The sequence below is a fragment of the Helianthus annuus genome, chromosome 17 (genome assembly GCF_002127325.2).
Source record: "Helianthus annuus cultivar XRQ/B chromosome 17, HanXRQr2.0-SUNRISE, whole genome shotgun sequence".
In the NCBI taxonomy this organism is placed as follows: Eukaryota; Viridiplantae; Streptophyta; class Magnoliopsida; order Asterales; family Asteraceae; genus Helianthus; species Helianthus annuus.
In genome coordinates this window covers 42351159-42370019 of record NC_035449.2, presented here as the reverse complement: position 1 = coordinate 42370019, position 18861 = coordinate 42351159, and the positions used below count along the sequence as shown (strand labels likewise).

At 36.2% G+C, this 18861-nt stretch overlaps 1 long non-coding RNA gene across 2 annotated transcripts; it reads right to left on the bottom strand.

The window, feature by feature from the left end:
* Window positions 1-818: 818 nt before the first annotated feature.
* LOC110865834 lies at window positions 819-4861 on the bottom strand. Of its 2 annotated transcripts, XR_004886934.1 has the most exons (3): window positions 4626-4861; window positions 2851-2920; window positions 819-1360 (listed from the first exon to the last, which is right to left on the bottom strand). It is a non-coding gene; the product is annotated as an uncharacterized LOC110865834 (long non-coding RNA). The 2 variants fall into 2 exon arrangements; XR_004886933.1 differs by lacking the exon at window positions 2851-2920 and having other exon boundaries at window positions 4722-4860.
* Window positions 4862-18861: the final 14000 nt, after the last annotated feature.

Sequence of the window (18861 nt, the reverse complement as noted above, 5' to 3'; positions counted from 1 at the left end):
CACACACTATAAAGTTTAAAGTTATCGTGTGTTGTAGTTTGGAAAGATGACCGAATAGAGATCTGAATAACAAACTGTGGAGAACTTGTTTGTGTCGGGTTCTTCTGCTAGTTACTCGATCAACGGATTGATTGGTAACGTTACTCTACTTGTGCTCCGATTTAAGCGGCGTGTTCCGATCAACGTTGTTAAAGGTGATGAAGAGTTTAGAAACCCTAGAATGATTGTGTTTTTACGGGAAAAAACGTGATACTTGAAAAACATCCATATATACGGCCCGTATACAGTTATACGGCCCGTATACATTTGGTACATCAAAAACCTCCCAAAATAAATCCATTGAGCCATATAGTTTTTACAAATCGTATACACATGTATACGGCTCGTATAACTATATACGGGCCGTATATAGTAAAACCAAAAAAACATTCTCTGCGCATTTTCCTATTAAAAAACATTCTATACGGGCCGTATATTTTGTATACGGCCCGTATACACTAGGGATGTGAAAATAAGATATAGGGGGTGTGGGAACAAGGGGACCCTTTTTTTTCTATAAGGTTTCTAAAATGGGTCAAACCCAATGTTATATTCGGATACTATAAAAACACCACATCCTAATTTCTAGAAACCCTAAGGCTATACGGTGTGGGGGTTGGCTCCAAGCCGTCGAGCTCCGTCCAACCACCTCCCTTGAGGCCCGTCGCGTCATCGTCGTCCTCTAGTGTAATGCCCAACATTTCAGAATAAAATCTTTTACGCTTTGCGGAAATTAGGCCTATTTTTTTTGTTAAATTTCGGCATGACCCATTCGGAAATAGAAATACTCCTTACGGTGATGTAGGTTCATTAGCAATCAAGACACTCGCAAAAATTCACATGACTCGATACACCATTTACACAAAACCATTTAGCTAAACGATTGTTGAGTTAAATTCTAATACACAACATACAAGTATTTGCCCCGAAAAGAACTTAACAAATGATGCACACTAAACCACACGATCTTAAAGCTCGTTGACCCGATCCTAAAAACTTGATCACATCAGCTTTCAGTCACATAAACTTGCCCACATCACAACACAAGGAACATTAGTCACAGCTAAATGTACACGCATACACGTGGTTAGCATATCAATAACTAGATATAAATCTTATGACCGGAATCCTCAGAAACGATTCTCGAGGAACCACTCTTCCATTCAATATTATTAAAATCTTGGGTGGCCTCGTTTGTCTCTTCAATCACCAATCACATCAGCTTGATCAACAAACATAGATTCAAGAAACTAGCTGAAACGTATCAATAACCATTACAATCCGTGACAGAATGTTGAGCAGCGCTTCAACCCTGTGAGACCTGTACACACGTCCAAACATGAGCCTTGTCATCTTGAAGATTATTAGTAGCAGGTAATAATTGCTTTGGTCATAATCCAAACCCCTAGAATCACACAATTAGTTTATAAATCCTAACAGGTCAAAAGTTCAACGTTCACCTTATTCTATATTTGAACCATACACCACCATTTTTGTTCTCATCTAAGTATATAATAATATTAAAGATAACACATTACCTAAAACTATAAGATTATTTATCCACCCTATTGACCCGTTATCATTGGTTAGTCATGAATGCTCTTTTAATCCATTACAATCATTAAAATATACGGCTGTCAACCACTATTTTCTTAACGAAACAACCACTAAACCACATCAAACAATTTTATAAAAAATATACTAAAATTACATAAAATTACTTGTCATATTAGCTAACTTTTGTCCGAAAATCATGTCGAAATAAAATGGTTAAGGCCCCGAAAAGACTTCTGCAAGCAGGCTGACTTGGTTGGTACAGCAGTAGTATTTCCATTTTACAAACTGGTTATGACCTTTTAACTAAGCCCGGTTGACTTGAAACCTTTTGTAGGACCTAAAACAACGTGTCGGGCATATTGAAACTTAATTTCGTATAAAAACGGAACTGTTTAATACCTGAAACAACTCTTGACTCGTAAACATGCGTTGTAGACAGCCATCTAATAATCAACGGAACTACTTTGAATCTTTACCAAGTTTGTCACAACAACACTTGTTTCATTATATTAGCTAGACATTTAGATTCACATAACCTTCAAATTGTAATCAAGGAGATGGATCATCAGAAAACTACTTTAAATGAGAAAACAAAAAACTAACTAAAAAATCCTAAAAAACATACCAATTTTTTTTACAATTTTTTTATAAAAAAATCACTATTTTTATGTATGAAAAAAAAATTAAAAAAAAATTGTACTGCACATTTGCACTAATACGGAAAGCCTAAACCACTTAACCCACATCCCACCGACACCCCCCAAAAACCTAAACCCCCCACCCCCAAAAACCTAAATTCACCCTCCCACCAAAAGCCTAACCCCCCCCCCCTTCCCGAAAACCTAAAACTAAACCCTAAACATAAACCCGAAAAAAACCTAACCCCCCCCCCCTTTCCCACCCACACCCAAAAACCTAATCCTAATCTTAAACCGACAAAAAAGCTAACCCTAAAAGCTAAACTAAACTTAAAAGCTAATTTTAAGCATGTAATGCACATGTGTAGTACACATATAATGAACATGTGTAGTACAAGTTTTTTTTTTTTTTGAAATTCTTTTATAGAAACAAATAGCGATTTTTTTTATAAAAAATTGTAAAAAAAATTGGTATGTTTTTTAGGTTTTTTTTTAGTTAGTTTTCTAGTTTTTTCATCTATATGTAGTTTCTCATGATCCTCTCACTTATAATCAAACTGTATTATAAAACATACATATATGTATATATCAAAGTAACTGAGTGTTGTTCACTCACCTGCAAAAGTAGTGCTTTAAGATGACCGTTTATACCTGGTCCTTTACAATCTTAGCTCAAACTTGATCACCTAAATAATCGTAACGGCCACGATTATTCATGTGTATATATATGTACATTTATCGATTCACCATTTATTTTTTGAATTTGACCATGTACTAAATCTATTTACTCAACATCTGATATAAAGGAACCCATAATAAACAATATTAATTTCTATGATTCGTGTTAGTACACCATGCAACTCGTTTCATATAATCAAACGATCGTATCTACCCGTTCACGTGTCTATTATCAACATTATACGGGTTTAATCGTATATAGAACCCTTATTCATGTTTAAGAGATTATACCTCCTGGTGTATACATATTCGAATTTTATGCTCAAAAACCCATCGTCACCATCTCCATAACCGAGGCCTCTCGATGTTGCTAAGATGAGTTTTTAGCTTGAAGTTCCACTGTCGCCACCAATCGTGTTTAGTTGGAAAGCCAACTATCACGGCTGCCATCGCCAGTGGTTTTTGAAAATTGGTCCGACTCCAAATTCCAAATGTCCAGATAACTCACTTTTGGTCACTGATCGGTCCAGATGAGACACGCATGACGATTGAAGTCCATCATTGTTGCTTAATGTCAAGCCCTCGCCACCGGATATACTTTTGATTTGGTCAGAGGTCAGAGGAAGCGGGGTGGTGCGTGATGCACCTTCCACCACACGTGAAACATACAAAAAGTCCACCGCCACACAATAGTTCAACGAGTGATGGTTTGAACGTGATGGATTTCTGTGATATTCTTCACGCGTGAAAAATGGATGGATGTGAGGGGGTGTGGGGGTTTCTTGTTAGGTGTTGTGAGCGATGACCATTGCCACTAAAAAGGCTGTGAATGATAGAAAAATGGTTGATGACATGGCGGAACTTGATTGGGTGTTGTGAGTGATGAGTGATGACCACCCCCACCCCTCAAGACGAAGGTTAGCCGGCACCAGAACTCGTTGCTGCTAGTGCTAGACTTTGAGTCGCAATCCGACGCCACTACATCGACGGTGAATCTTCTTGAAACAGCCACCGTTTGTGGCTATTGAAACAAAAAAAACGAGCCAACATAATATTACTGCATGAGCCGCAATCTGGGTCGCCGAAGACGGGAATGAAACCCCAGTACCATCGAATCCCTTCGTCATAGCTGACAGAATCGTCCGCCGGCCGCGTCGGGTTCTCCCTCTCTGCCTCCCCTCTTCTTCTATCTCTCTTTCTAATTTCTCTTTTTTTGTATGTGTGAGAAACCTATCTAATATTAGCGTAGTCCTTCTCAAGTTTTTTTAACAAAAATCATGGTAATAACCAATAAGACTATCCTCAATGCATTGGATCCTTCCTCTTCATCCTTATCTCCTGCCCAATGCCACCTAAGCTGCCCAACCATTCTCTCTCTTCTCTGCAACGGATGCAAGAATAGTGGGTCCCATCTCTCCTCTCACAACACCCTCCTCCTCTGCAATAGGTCACGCCCTTAGCTTCAGATTTTCCCCTTCTCTCTCATCTCTCTCTCATCCAGGTCATCCAGCCACATCATCAAGGGCATGAACGGATCTGGGTTTTTCTCTTGCGTTGGAGATAGCCTAACCCCTTATCTTTCCACAATTACAATTCAAGCCTTCCATATTTTGTTAACATTAATCCTTCCTTATCAAATTAATAATCACACTAGTTTAGTTAAATATTATAAATACCACCCTTACAATTTATAAGTTAAATTATAATTTATACCTGAAAATGGGTTGTTACATCTAGCAGCCGGCCTCGACGTCCCACTTTCAATAATATTACCTACAGAAATAATATTACCTACAGAAATAATATTACCTACATATCGTCAGCTTATTTCAAGTCGTCGGTGTTGGGCGGTTCCGCTAACAGTAAAAGAAACCAGGGAGATGATGACCTAATATCAGTTGGGATATATTGGGTCTGCTTTTAAAATTAACATACGGTCTAGTATACAAGCTAGTTTTATGAGACTAGTTTTTCAACTAAAAAAAGTGTTATATAAAATAATATAAAAAGAGTCGTTGAAGCGTAGCAATAGTGAAGGCATAAACCAATCACATATGTTTTTATTAATTATTCCATTTAACTTGATGTAAGAAGATTGTTTATACTTGTATTTAGTTTATTGTTTTTAGGTTTTCTTTTTGAATTTTGTATTTTGTATTTGTGAATAGTATTATTATTGTACATCGATATCCTTTTAAGTAGGGGTAGCAAAATCAACGCATACATTCAACTTTGGGTTAGCAAAGTATTATTTTTGTAGTAGATGGGTTAAGTTGGGTTAACAAGAATTGTTAAATGGGTCAAGATAGGTAACTTTAAAAAATAACAAAATAACATGTGAATCAGGATGAGTTTTCTGGGTAAACTAAACCCTAAAAGTCTAAAACTGCGCATTCTTCTTTTTCTCATCTCCCACACCCAAATCACCACCTACAACCTCCATTCCACCGCTTCTGCTCCGACCATCAAACCTACTCTAACCCTTTTTTTTTCAACAAAACCCATTGCCATTCAAACCCACTTCATCTTCTTTAATTCTCTGACAAACAAAAAAAAAACTATCTTGAAAGCTTTAACTGTGTGTGAATTTGGTGGCCTAATAATGGCCGATCAAGAAGGGGGAGATTTGGTGAGTCAACCTACAAACAATCTTCTAAAGAGAAAGCGTGAATCGGAGCTTCCGGAAGTAGAAGCTTCTAGAAGAGCCATTGCAGAAAACTGTATCGGAAAGAAGATCATACGATCTGTTGTTGTTGACGACGATGCTTACGTCATCAACGGTGTTTCACGTTCCGATTTTGAAGCATCTCTCACCGGAAAATGTAGGTCCCCTCTCCCGTATGGATCATCACAAAACTGATAATCTACCAAGGGTGCCGAATCCCCTTGATAAACCAAACAAAACAGAAACAAGAAACACGAAGCACTTCACAAACTGATATTCTGTGATTATCCAACAAAACGTTTACAATCACCTAAGATCACAAGAACTCACAGCTAATATTCTGTGTTTTCTCAAACTCTCTCAAAGCTCTAGAGTGTCTAACCCTAAAACTCTAGCTAAAGGTTGTTTATATACTACAACCTATGCCATACGAATTGGGCTAAGCCCACACGCATTCTAAACAGAATTCGGGCTAGATTACATGGACTTAAACATGAACTTGAACTTGGACTTGATTTGGACTTCAAACATAACTCGAATTCCTTTCAGTCTTCGTAAGTCTTCGCGGCCCAAACTTGTTTAATATCCAAAGACCAATCCAAAGCTGTTGTCACATAAAATGCACCAACAAACTCCCCCATGACAATAGCTTGCAATGGTAACTTTAGTCTTCAGAATCTCACAGTCTTTGGTGTTTGGATAGCGTCAGCTTCATCACGAATTCTGTCAGCAACAGACTCCCCCTAAGCTGATGTATCCAATCACCAAATCTTCCAAGTTTTGAGTCAGCAATCCAAGTAAGTCTTCACAGCATTCAGTCTGCATTGTAGAAGGAGGATTCTACCAAGCAACAACAAACTCCTCATCTCATCTCATCAACTTCTCATCAACATACTGCTTCAATCTGTATACTATAACACAAACATCTCGAGAAACCATAAGAATTTTTCAACACAATTAAACAATTATTATTCAAGAGATAATTAAATCACAGATTAAGCATTTTCAATTCAGCACCAACACATAACAATTTTCAATCGAACACCTATAACCTGCATGACATAAAATTTTGAACCCACTCTCTAACATCGTCTCTCCCTATCGGTAACAACTCCTCCAAGAATAACAGTTTTCCGTACATTAAGAATTTTAACAGAAAAAAACACTATTTTTGGATTTTTTTTATATTTTCCGAAAGCAAATAAATAACAAAAACAATGAACACTCTACTTTTGTGAGAATCACCGGTAAGAAGATCATATCAGCAACATCAAACTGTTTTCACACTATTAGATAATTCTTTATATAATTTTTCATGAAAAGCAGTCTAAGACGATTACCAGTATGTTTACCCACTTAAACAAAATGCATGAACATTTCAAGTACCATTAACATATGATACGTTAAGGTAATTTTATTCAGATATACTAGCGTCTCCCACTTCAGGATGTACCCCCGCGATCAAGGTATGCACAAAGATTTATCGTAGTAGGTGAGTATACTGAATTCATCCGTTTTGTTTTTCAACGATAGATAATTGGTGATCAGGTCAGTACTTTCGTACAACAAAGAGACCAAAATATCTAACGAGGGCTGGACTTCATTAAAGCCCTGGAAGCCCACACTGGTCTTGTCATTACTTTTCTTTAAGCCACCCATCATATGTTTCATTATAAAAGTAGAATCTCTGAATTGACTCATTTTCTTTTCAGTCTGCATTGTAGAAGGAGGATTCTATCAAGCAACAACAAACTCCTCATCTCATCTCATCAACTTCTCATCAACATACTGCTTCAATTTGTATACTATAACACAAACATCTCGAGAAACCATAAGAATTTTTCAACACAATTAAACAATTATTATTCAAGAGATAATTAAATTACAGATTAAGCATTTTCAATTCAGCACCAACACATAACAATTTTCAATCGAACACCTATAACCTGCATGACATAAAATTTTGAACCCACTCTCTAACATCGTCTCTCCCTATCGGTAACAACTCCTCCAAGAATAACAGTTTTCCGTACATTAAGAATTTTAACAGAAAAAAACACTATTTTGGATTTTTTTTATATTTTCCGAAAGCAAATAAATAACAAAAACAATGAACACTCTACTTTTGTGAGAATCACCGGTAAGAAGATCATATCAGCAACATCAAACTGTTTTCACACTATTAGATAATTCTTTATATAATTTTTCGTGAAAAGCAGTCTAAGACGATTACCAGTATGTTTACCCACTTAAACAAAATGCATGAACATTTCAAGTACCATTAACATATGATACGTTAAGGTAATTTTATTCAGATATAGTAGCGTCTCCCACTTCAGGATGTACCCCCGCGATCAAGGTATGCACAAAGATTTATCATAGTAGGTGAGTATACTGAATTCATCCGTTTTGTTTTTCAACGATAGATAATTGGTGATCAGGTCAGTACTTTCGTACAACAAAGAGACCAAAATATCTAACGAGGGCTGGACTTCATTAAAGCCCTGGAAGCCCACACTGGTCTTGTCATTACTTTTCTTTAAGCCACCCATCATATGTTTCATTATAAAAGTAGAATCTCTGAATTGACTCATTTTCTTTTCAGTCTGCATTGTAGAAGGAGGATTCTACCAAGCAACAACAAACTCCTCATCTCATCTCATCAACTTCTCATCAACATACTGCTTCAATCTGTATACTATAACACAAACATCTCGAGAAACCATAAGAATTTTTCAACACAATTAAACAATTATTATTCAAGAGATAATTAAATCACAGATTAAGCATTTTCAATTCAGCACCAACACATAACAATTTTCAATCGAACACCTATAACATGCATGACATAAAATTTTGAACCCACTCTCTAACATCGTCTCTCCCTATCGGTAACAACTCCTACAAGAATAACAGTTTTCCGTACATTAAGAATTTTAGCAGAAAAAAACACTATTTTTGGATTTTTTTTATATTTTCCGAAAGCAAATAAATAACAAAAACAATGAACACTCTACTTTTGTGAGAATCACCGGTAAGAAGATCATATCAGCAACATCAAACTGTTTTCACACTATTAGATAATTCTTTATATAATTTTTCGTGAAAAGCAGTCTAAGACGATTACCAGTATGTTTACCCACTTAAACAAAATGCATGAACATTTCAAGTACCATTAACATATGATACGTTAAGGTAATTTTATTCAGATATACTAGCGTGTCCCACTTCAGGATGTACCCCCGCGATCAAGGTATGCACAAAGATTTATCGTAGTAGGTGAGTATACTGAATTCATCCATTTTGTTTTTCAACGATAGATAATTGGTGATCAGGTCAGTACTTTCGTACAACAAATAGACCAAAATATCTAACGAGGGTTGGACTTCATTAAAGCCCTGGAAGCCCACACTAGTCATGTCATTACTTTTCTTTAAGCCACCCATCATATGTTTCATTATAAAAGTAGAATCTCTGAATTGACTCATTTTCTTTTCAGTCTGCATTGTAGAAGGAGGATTCTACCAAGCAACAACAAACTCCTCATCTCATCTCATCAAATTCTCATCAACATACTGCTTCAATCTGTATACTATAACACAAACATCTCGAGAAACCATAAGAATTTTTCAACACAATTAAACAATTATTATTCAAGAGATAATTAAATTACAGATTAAGCATTTTCAATTCAGCACCAACACATAACAATTTTCAATCGAACACCTATAACCTGCATGACATAAAATTTTGAACCCACTCTCTAACATCGTCTCTCCCTATCGGTAACAACTCCTCCAAGAATAACAGTTTTCCGTACATTAAGAATTTTAACAGAAAAAAACACTATTTTGGATTTTTTTTATATTTTCCGAAAGCAAATAAATAACAAAAACAATGAACACTCTACTTTTGTGAGAATCACCGGTAAGAAGATCATATCAGCAACATCAAACTGTTTTCACACTATTAGATAATTCTTTATATAATTTTTCGTGAAAAGCAGTCTAAGACGATTACCAGTATGTTTACCCACTTAAACAAAATGCATGAACATTTCAAGTACCATTAACATATGATACGTTAAGGTAATTTTATTCAGATATAGTAGCGTCTCCCACTTCAGGATGTACCCCCGCGATCAAGGTATGCACAAAGATTTATCATAGTAGGTGAGTATACTGAATTCATCCGTTTTGTTTTTCAACGATAGATAATTGGTGATCAGGTCAGTACTTTCGTACAACAAAGAGACCAAAATATCTAACGAGGGCTGGACTTCATTAAAGCCCTGGAAGCCCACACTGGTCTTGTCATTACTTTTCTTTAAGCCACCCATCATATGTTTCATTATAAAAGTAGAATCTCTGAATTGACTCATTTTCTTTTCAGTCTGCATTGTAGAAGGAGGATTCTACCAAGCAACAACAAACTCCTCATCTCATCTCATCAACTTCTCATCAACATACTGCTTCAATCTGTATACTATAACACAAACATCTCGAGAAACCATAAGAATTTTTCAACACAATTAAACAATTATTATTCAAGAGATAATTAAATCACAGATTAAGCATTTTCAATTCAGCACCAACACATAACAATTTTCAATCGAACACCTATAACATGCATGACATAAAATTTTGAACCCACTCTCTAACATCGTCTCTCCCTATCGGTAACAACTCCTACAAGAATAACAGTTTTCCGTACATTAAGAATTTTAGCAGAAAAAAACACTATTTTTGGATTTTTTTTATATTTTCCGAAAGCAAATAAATAACAAAAACAATGAACACTCTACTTTTGTGAGAATCACCGGTAAGAAGATCATATCAGCAACATCAAACTGTTTTCACACTATTAGATAATTCTTTATATAATTTTTCGTGAAAAGCAGTCTAAGACGATTACCAGTATGTTTACCCACTTAAACAAAATGCATGAACATTTCAAGTACCATTAACATATGATACGTTAAGGTAATTTTATTCAGATATACTAGCGTGTCCCACTTCAGGATGTACCCCCGCGATCAAGGTATGCACAAAGATTTATCGTAGTAGGTGAGTATACTGAATTCATCCATTTTGTTTTTCAACGATAGATAATTGGTGATCAGGTCAGTACTTTCGTACAACAAATAGACCAAAATATCTAACGAGGGTTGGACTTCATTAAAGCCCTGGAAGCCCACACTAGTCATGTCATTACTTTTCTTTAAGCCACCCATCATATGTTTCATTATAAAAGTAGAATCTCTGAATTGACTCATTTTCTTTTCAGTCTGCATTGTAGAAGGAGGATTCTACCAAGCAACAACAAACTCATCATCTCATCTCATCAAATTCTCATCAACATACTGCTTCAATCTGTATACTATAACACAAACATCTCGAGAAACCATAAGAATTTTTCAACACAATTAAACAATTATTATTCAAGAGATAATTAAATCACAGATTAAGCATTTTCAATTCAGCACCAACACATAACAATTTTCAATCGAACACCTATAACCTGCATGACATAAAATTTTGAACCCACTCTAACATCGTCTCTCCCTATCGGTAACAACTCCTCCAAGAATAACAGTTTTCCGTACATTAAGAATTTTAACAGAAAAAAACACTATTTTTGGATTTTTTTTATATTTTCCGAAAGCAAATAAATAACAAAAACAATGAACACTCTACTTTTGTGAGAATCACCGGTAAGAAGATCATATCAGCAACATCAAACTGTTTTCACACTATTAGATAATTCTTTATATAATTTTTCGTGAAAAGCAATCTAAGACGATTACCAGTATGTTTACCCACTTAAACAAAATGCATGAACATTTCAAGTACCATTAACATATGACACGTTAAGGTAATTTTATTCAGATATACTAGCGTTTCCCACTTCAGGATGTACCCCCGCGATCAAGGTATGCACAGAGATTTATCGTAGTAGGTGAGTATACTGAATTCATCCATTTTGTTTTTCAACGATAGATAATTGGTGATCAGGTCAGTACTTTCGTACAACAAAGAGACCAAAATATCTAACGAGGGCTGGACTTCATTAAAGCCCTGGAAGCCCACACTGGTTTTGTCATTACTTTTCTTTAAGCCACCCATCATATGTTTCATTATAAAAGTAGAATCTCTGAATTGACTCATTTTCTTTTCAGTCTGCATTGTAGAAGGAGGATTCTACCAAGCAACAACAAACTCCTCATCTCATCTCATCAACTTCTCATCAACATACTGCTTCAATCTGTATACTATAACACAAACATCTCGAGAAACCATAAGAATTTTTCAACATAATTAAACAATTATTATTCAAGAGATAATTAAATCACAGATTAAGCATTTTCAATTCAGCACCAACACATAACAATTTTCAATCGAACACCTATAACCTGCATGACATAAAATTTTGAACCCACTCTCTAACATCGTCTCTCCCTATCGGTAACAACTCCTCCAAGAATAACAGTTTTCCGTACATTAAGAATTTTAACAGAAAAAAACACTATTTTTGGATTTTTTTTATATTTTCCGAAAGCAAATAAATAACAAAAACAATGAACACTCTACTTTTGTGAGAATCACCGGTAAGAAGATCATATCAGCAACATCAAACTGTTTTCACACTATTAGATAATTCTTTATATAATTTTTCGTGAAAAGCAGTCTAAGACGATTACCAGTATGTTTACCCACTTAAACAAAATGCATGAACATTTCAAGTACCATTAACATATGATACGTTAAGGTAATTTTATTCAGATATACTAGCGTCTCCCACTTCAGGATGTACCCCCGCGATCAAGGTATGCACAAAGATTTATCGTAGTAGGTGAGTATACTGAATTCATCCGTTTTGTTTTTCAACGATAGATAATTGGTGATCAGGTCAGTACTTTCGTACAACAAAGAGACCAAAACATCTAACGAGGGCTGGACTTCATTAAAGCCCTGGAAGCCCACACTGGTCTTGTCATTACTTTTCTTTAAGCCACCCATCATATGTTTCATTATAAAAGTAGAATCTCTGAATTGACTCATTTTCTTTTCAGTCTGCATTGTAGAAGGAGGATTCTACCAAGCAACAACAAACTCCTCATCTCATCTCATCAACTTCTCATCAACATACTGCTTCAATCTGTATACTATAACACAAACATCTCGAGAAACCATAAGAATTTTTCAACACAATTAAACAATTATTATTCAAGAGATAATTAAATCACAGATTAAGCATTTTCAATTCAGCACAACACATAACAATTTTCAATCGAACACCTATAACCTGCATGACATAAAATTTTAAACCCACTCTCTAACATCGTCTCTCCCTATCGGTAACAACTCCACCAAGAATAACAGTTTTCCGTACATTAAGAATTTTAACAGAAAAAAACACTATTTTTGGATTTTTTTTTATATTTTCCGAAAGCAAATAAATAACAAAAACAATGAACACTCTACTTTTGTGAGAATCATCGGTAAGAAGATCATATCAGCAACATCAAACTGTTTTCACACTATTAGATAATTCTTTATATAATTTTTCGTGAAAAGCAGTCTAAGACGATTACCAGTATGTTTACCCACTTAAACAAAATGCATGAACATTTCAAGTACCATTAACATATGATACGTTAAGGTAATTTTATTCAGATATACTAGCGTGTCCCACTTCAGGATGTACCCCCGCGATCAAGGTATGCACAAAGATTTATCGTAGTAGGTGAGTATACTGAATTCATCCGTTTTGTTTTTCAACGATAGATAATTGGTGATCAGGTCAGTACTTTCATACAACAAAGAGACCAAAATATCTAACGAGGGCTGGACTTCATTAAAGCCATGGAAGCCCACACTGGTCTTGTCATTAATTTTCTTTAAGCCACCCATCATATGTTTCATTATAAAAGTAGAATCTCTGAATTGACTCATTTTCTTTTCAGTCTGCATTGTAGAAGGAGGATTCTACCAAGCAACAACAAACTCCTCATCTCATCTCATCAACTTCTCATCAACATATTGCTTCAATCTGTATACTATAACACAAACATCTCGAGAAACCATAAGAATTTTTCAACACAATTAAACAATTATTATTCAAGAGATAATTAAATCACAGATTAAGCATTTTCAATTCAGCACCAACACATAACAATTTTCAATCGAACACCTATAACCTGCATGACATAAAATTTTGAACCCACTCTCTAACATCGTCTCTCCCTATCGGTAACAACTCCTCCAAGAATAACAGTTTTCCGTACATTAAGAATTTTAACAGAAAAAAACACTATTTTTGGATTTTTTTTATATTTTCCGAAAGCAAATAAATAACAAAAACAATGAACACTCTACTTTTGTGAGAATCACCGGTAAGAAGATCATATCAGCAACATCAAACTGTTTTCACACTATTAGATAATTCTTTATATAATTTTTCGTGAAAAGCAGTCTAAGACGATTACCAGTATGTTTACCCACTTAAACAAAATGCATGAACATTTCAAGTACCATTAACATATGATACGTTAAGGTAATTTTATTCAGATATACTAGCGTGTCCCACTTCAGGATGTACCCCCGCGATCAAGGTATGCCCAAAGATTTATCGTAGTAGGTGAGTACACTGAATTCATCCGTTTTGTTTTTCAACGATAGATAATTGGTGATCAGGTCAGTACTTTCGTACAACAAAGAGACCAAAATATCTAACGAGGGCTGGACTTCATTAAAGCCCTGGAAGCCCACACTGGTCTTGTCATTACTTTTCTTTAAGCCACCCATCATATGTTTCATTATAAAAGTAGAATCTCTGAATTGACTCATTTTCTTTTCAAGTTCAACAATTTTGAGTTGTGCATCTGACAACTCTTTGCATTTTTCAGAAATCTCTTTTGTTTTCTCACTCATCGTGTCATGAGCTAAGTCTATGATTTGAAGTTTTTCGTTTAATTTGCAGGTTAAGGCTTCAATTTCAGTTTCATAACCTTTTATCTTCTTCAAATATAAAGACTTGTTTCTTTTAACAAAAAAGTTTGATTATTTTATGTTAGACATCTCGTTCACCAGACTTTGGTTTTGTGTTAACAACCTGTCAACCTCACCCTGTAATTCCTGACATCTTAAACAATTAGAATTAAAACTTACCTCTCCTGTTTGTTTGTCTAAGTTGGCCATGAGAGCAGCAAGGTCAGCTACCTTCTTTCTATATGGAACATCCTTCTCTTCAGCATCCTGTTCATCATCAGACTTTAGCTTTTCTTCTTCAGCTTCAGCTTCAGTTGTCTGATTATCCGTAACCTTTTCAGCTTCACTCTCTTTCTCTACATCAACATCCACTTTTGCTTCACCATCTTCCACTGTAGCTTCAGCATAAAAAACTGGCACTATTTCTGCCATGAATGCCTGAGTGACATTCTCATCAGCTTCCAGATGAACACTCCAATCATATGATCCCTCTCGTGCTGTAGAGATCAAAGCTTTTAAGCCAGTGTTATTTGTTGCATTTGTGTTACTTAAACTTGACCTGAAGCCTTTGTTTTTTGTCTTTGACATTCCCTAGCAAAGTGTCCATAACTTTGACAGTTAAAGCACCTCACTTTGGTCTTGTCAAAACCAAAACTCTTGCCCACAAACTTTCTTCCTGTCCTATTCATAAACCACTTCACTCGTCTAGAGATCATGGCCATTTGCCATTGTAGATCCATTTCTTCTAGATCATCAGGGTCAATCTGATCATAGTCTTCATCTAAAGTGGCAGGATCAGATATCTTTCCCTGAATGTAGTTCTTATACGAAGCAACGAATGAAGCAAGTAGAGCAAGATGTTCTTTTGCAGACTTCACACTCATAGGCATCGATTTTGTATTGCTGCTCTGATTTGTAGCTGATGTTCTCTTAGCTCCTGAAGATCCTCCTGAAGCAGCGACGAAACACACATCACCATCTTTATTCACAGTAACCTGCTCATTCTCACATGATAGAAACGCAGTAGCAGAGTCACTAGAAGCATTATGAGACGAAGAAGATGGAAGTCCATTGTAAATCCCTGGATCTTGAACCTGATCATAGCCTATTTCATTCTTGTTCATGTTGAGCTCGTATGCTCTTAGCTTACCAACAACCTCTTCAAGCTCTTTTGTATTATAATATGCTTCCCCTTTGATCACGAGAGTATAAATATCCCACTTTGCAGGTAATGCATCAAGCAATTTGTCATTGATCTCAATGTTAGTGTAACTATCTATGTCATAATTATCCATTTCTCACATTAGATGGTAGTATCTTGTGATGATATCTTCTAGTGACTCATTTCTCATACACTTGAAGACAGCAAATTGCTTCTTCAGTAGATCTACTTTGTTCTTTTTGACATTTTCATTTCCCTGATATCTCTTTTCTAGTGCATCCCACATTTCCTTAGAAGTAGTGTACTTCTTGAAGGTATGTTTGATGTCATCTGGTAAAGACATCTTGATAGCAGCTAAGGCTCTCTTTTCAGCCTCATACATCTTCTTATTAGCATCTTGCATGTTCACATAGGCGGTGACACGTTGTCTGCCTTCAAAATCGTGGGTTGGGTTCACATAACCATCTTGAATACAGATCCACATCAGTGTGTCATGATATTCAATGAAAGACTGAAACCTGTCTTTCCATGTTAGATAGTTCTCCACCTTCATCATCTTAGGCGGTTTGTTGGTTGTGCCAACCTCATACTCCATCCTCAAAAGTTCGTTCAAATTAGTCATATTCGACATTTTAACGCAGCCGACTGGTTAAAACCTACAAAAGTGTCCGAAAACTGTGATTACCAAATTACACTGTTAGATTCGTCTCGAAATTACGAATCCGATGATATATAATGTCAAAAACCTTTTTCGGGATTTTCCAGATTTTTTTGTCCTAAAAATCCAAGGAGTCCAACGGTGCAAACGGTTTACTGAGATGAGCTACGGATAATTTTCTATTCACAAAAACATGATTTTTTTTCTACGCTTGCCAAGGAAAATTCCACCACTACCTAATTCGCAACCTTCCAGTCGAAACCACTTGATTTCGACTCGGAACCTTCTTCTAGTCGAAGCAACTTAAGTCTGAGTCACAATCTCAGTCGAGATCTCAGATCTCAAGTCAAAATCGCAGAAGACAAAATCCCATTCGAGACCTCTGATTTCGAGTCAACCAACACCAGTCGAAACCTCTGATATCGAGTAAAAAATGCACTTGTCGAGACCTGAGTCAAAATCACTGATTTCGAGTCAAAACTGCACAAGTCGAGACCTCTGAGTAGCAACCTCCAGTTGAGACCTGAGTAGCAACCTTGTTTTAAAATCAGATCTGCTGATGATAGAGTTGAAATCCTGAGAAATCAGCACTTTTAAAACAGCAGTATCTTCTGATTGAAATCTTTCCAAACAAAAATTCCTAAAAATCAGCAAATAACTTTCAATTCACCCAAAACAGATCAAAACTCAAAAATTTCAAATTTTCCTTTGTTGTTCTTCCTGTTCTTCGTGAATGACTGTAACACCAAAAATTATTCAACCAAACAAAAGACTTGTTTCCTTCCGATCAGTTTTGAACCGTACACAAGAGCAAAAGCTCTGATACCAATTGTAGGTCCCCTCTCCCGTATGGATCGTCACAAAACAGATAATCTACCAAGGGTGCGGAATCCCCTTGATAAACCAAACAAGACAGAAACAAGAAACACGAAGCACTTCACAAGCTGATCTTCTGTGATTATCCAACAAAACGTTTACAATCACCTAAGATCACAAGAACTCATAGCCAATGTTCTGCGTTTTCTCAAACTCTCTCAAAACTCTAGAGTGTCTAATGTAACACCCCGTGTTTCGAAAGTCAAAGTCAAAGTCAATATTGAAGTCAAAGGAAGAAAAGATTGCTAATTGCGATCTGTCACTCCTTGCTCAATTCCTGTTTTGACTTCTTTGACTCGTACTTAGTCTAATTTGTACTTAACGTTAGTTGTATTATGTGGAGTATATATTAATAATCGAGGTTTATTCGATATTTATCGCATGTTTGATCGCTTATCGCAATCGCACTCGCAACTCGAATTACGCATTTTGGTTATCGTTATACGTGTGTGTGTGCCTTTTATATGTTACTTGTGCGTGTTTAATTATGTTATGTTATGGTGATCAATCGAAACGCAATCGAAACTCAATCGCAATCGAATCGCAAACGCTAAACGCAAGTTAATAAGGATGATTGTATGTTAGATATAGTAGTTGGGATTAAAAGTAATTTGAATAGGAAACTCTATCGCGTTCGCATCGCCCGCAATCGCAATCGAAACGGCAAAACTCGTCAAACCAAGTGACTGATCGATCAGGCAACTAACCGATCGACCAGCAGTCCGATCGAACTGCAGTTCGATCGACCAGCCAATGGCCGGCCTGCCAACCGATCGACCCACTCCTTTCCACTTTGGGTAACCCTATAAATACCCCCTGTCACCATCACACTTTCTACTTTTGGTACTCTCTGTCCGACCAGCGCTTCAACCTTGCTTTTTCTCAAATTTCTCTCGATTCCGGTAAGATCTCAACCTAAATCTTGTACATCCTTGATCTACACTTGATTCTACACCTTTCTATCTTTTAAATCTTAACTTTTAACCGTGAAATCACTAGATTTGAGGTGTTCTAGGATGATGTCATCATGGTGTTCTTGAGAACTTCGTGTTTTGGCCTTAATCCACCGAGAACAACTTAGATCTAACCGATTTCCACATAAACAAACAAAGATCTTTCATAGATCTAAACATATTCACGGTGAAAAGGATTGAAAGATGGTCTTCCAACTTTCTTTCAACTCTTTTACACTCAATGCACTCAAAAACAGATAGAATCGGAACTTGCACCGACTTCCTACTCATTCTTGTGGTTGTGTTGGTCCAAGATCTGAATTCTATCCACGAGGTTTACCGATTTCGTGTTAAACATGGAACACCGTCTCGAACAGTTAACTGATCAGGTTTGGGTGATTCCTGTCCGATCAGGAGTACCAAATATTGATGTGGTTCCTGTTGCTTGACACGTTATCAAAACATCTCGATAAAACGACAAACAACCAAAACGACCAAGTGTAAGACGAACGGAACGACCAGGACGGAATGCCGTCTGATCGGACCATTGTCCGATCGGACGGTCATCCGAACGGGCTATCAACTGATCGATCTACACCTTGGGCCCCACACTTAACTTCTACTTTCAAACTTTTAAGGTTTGGA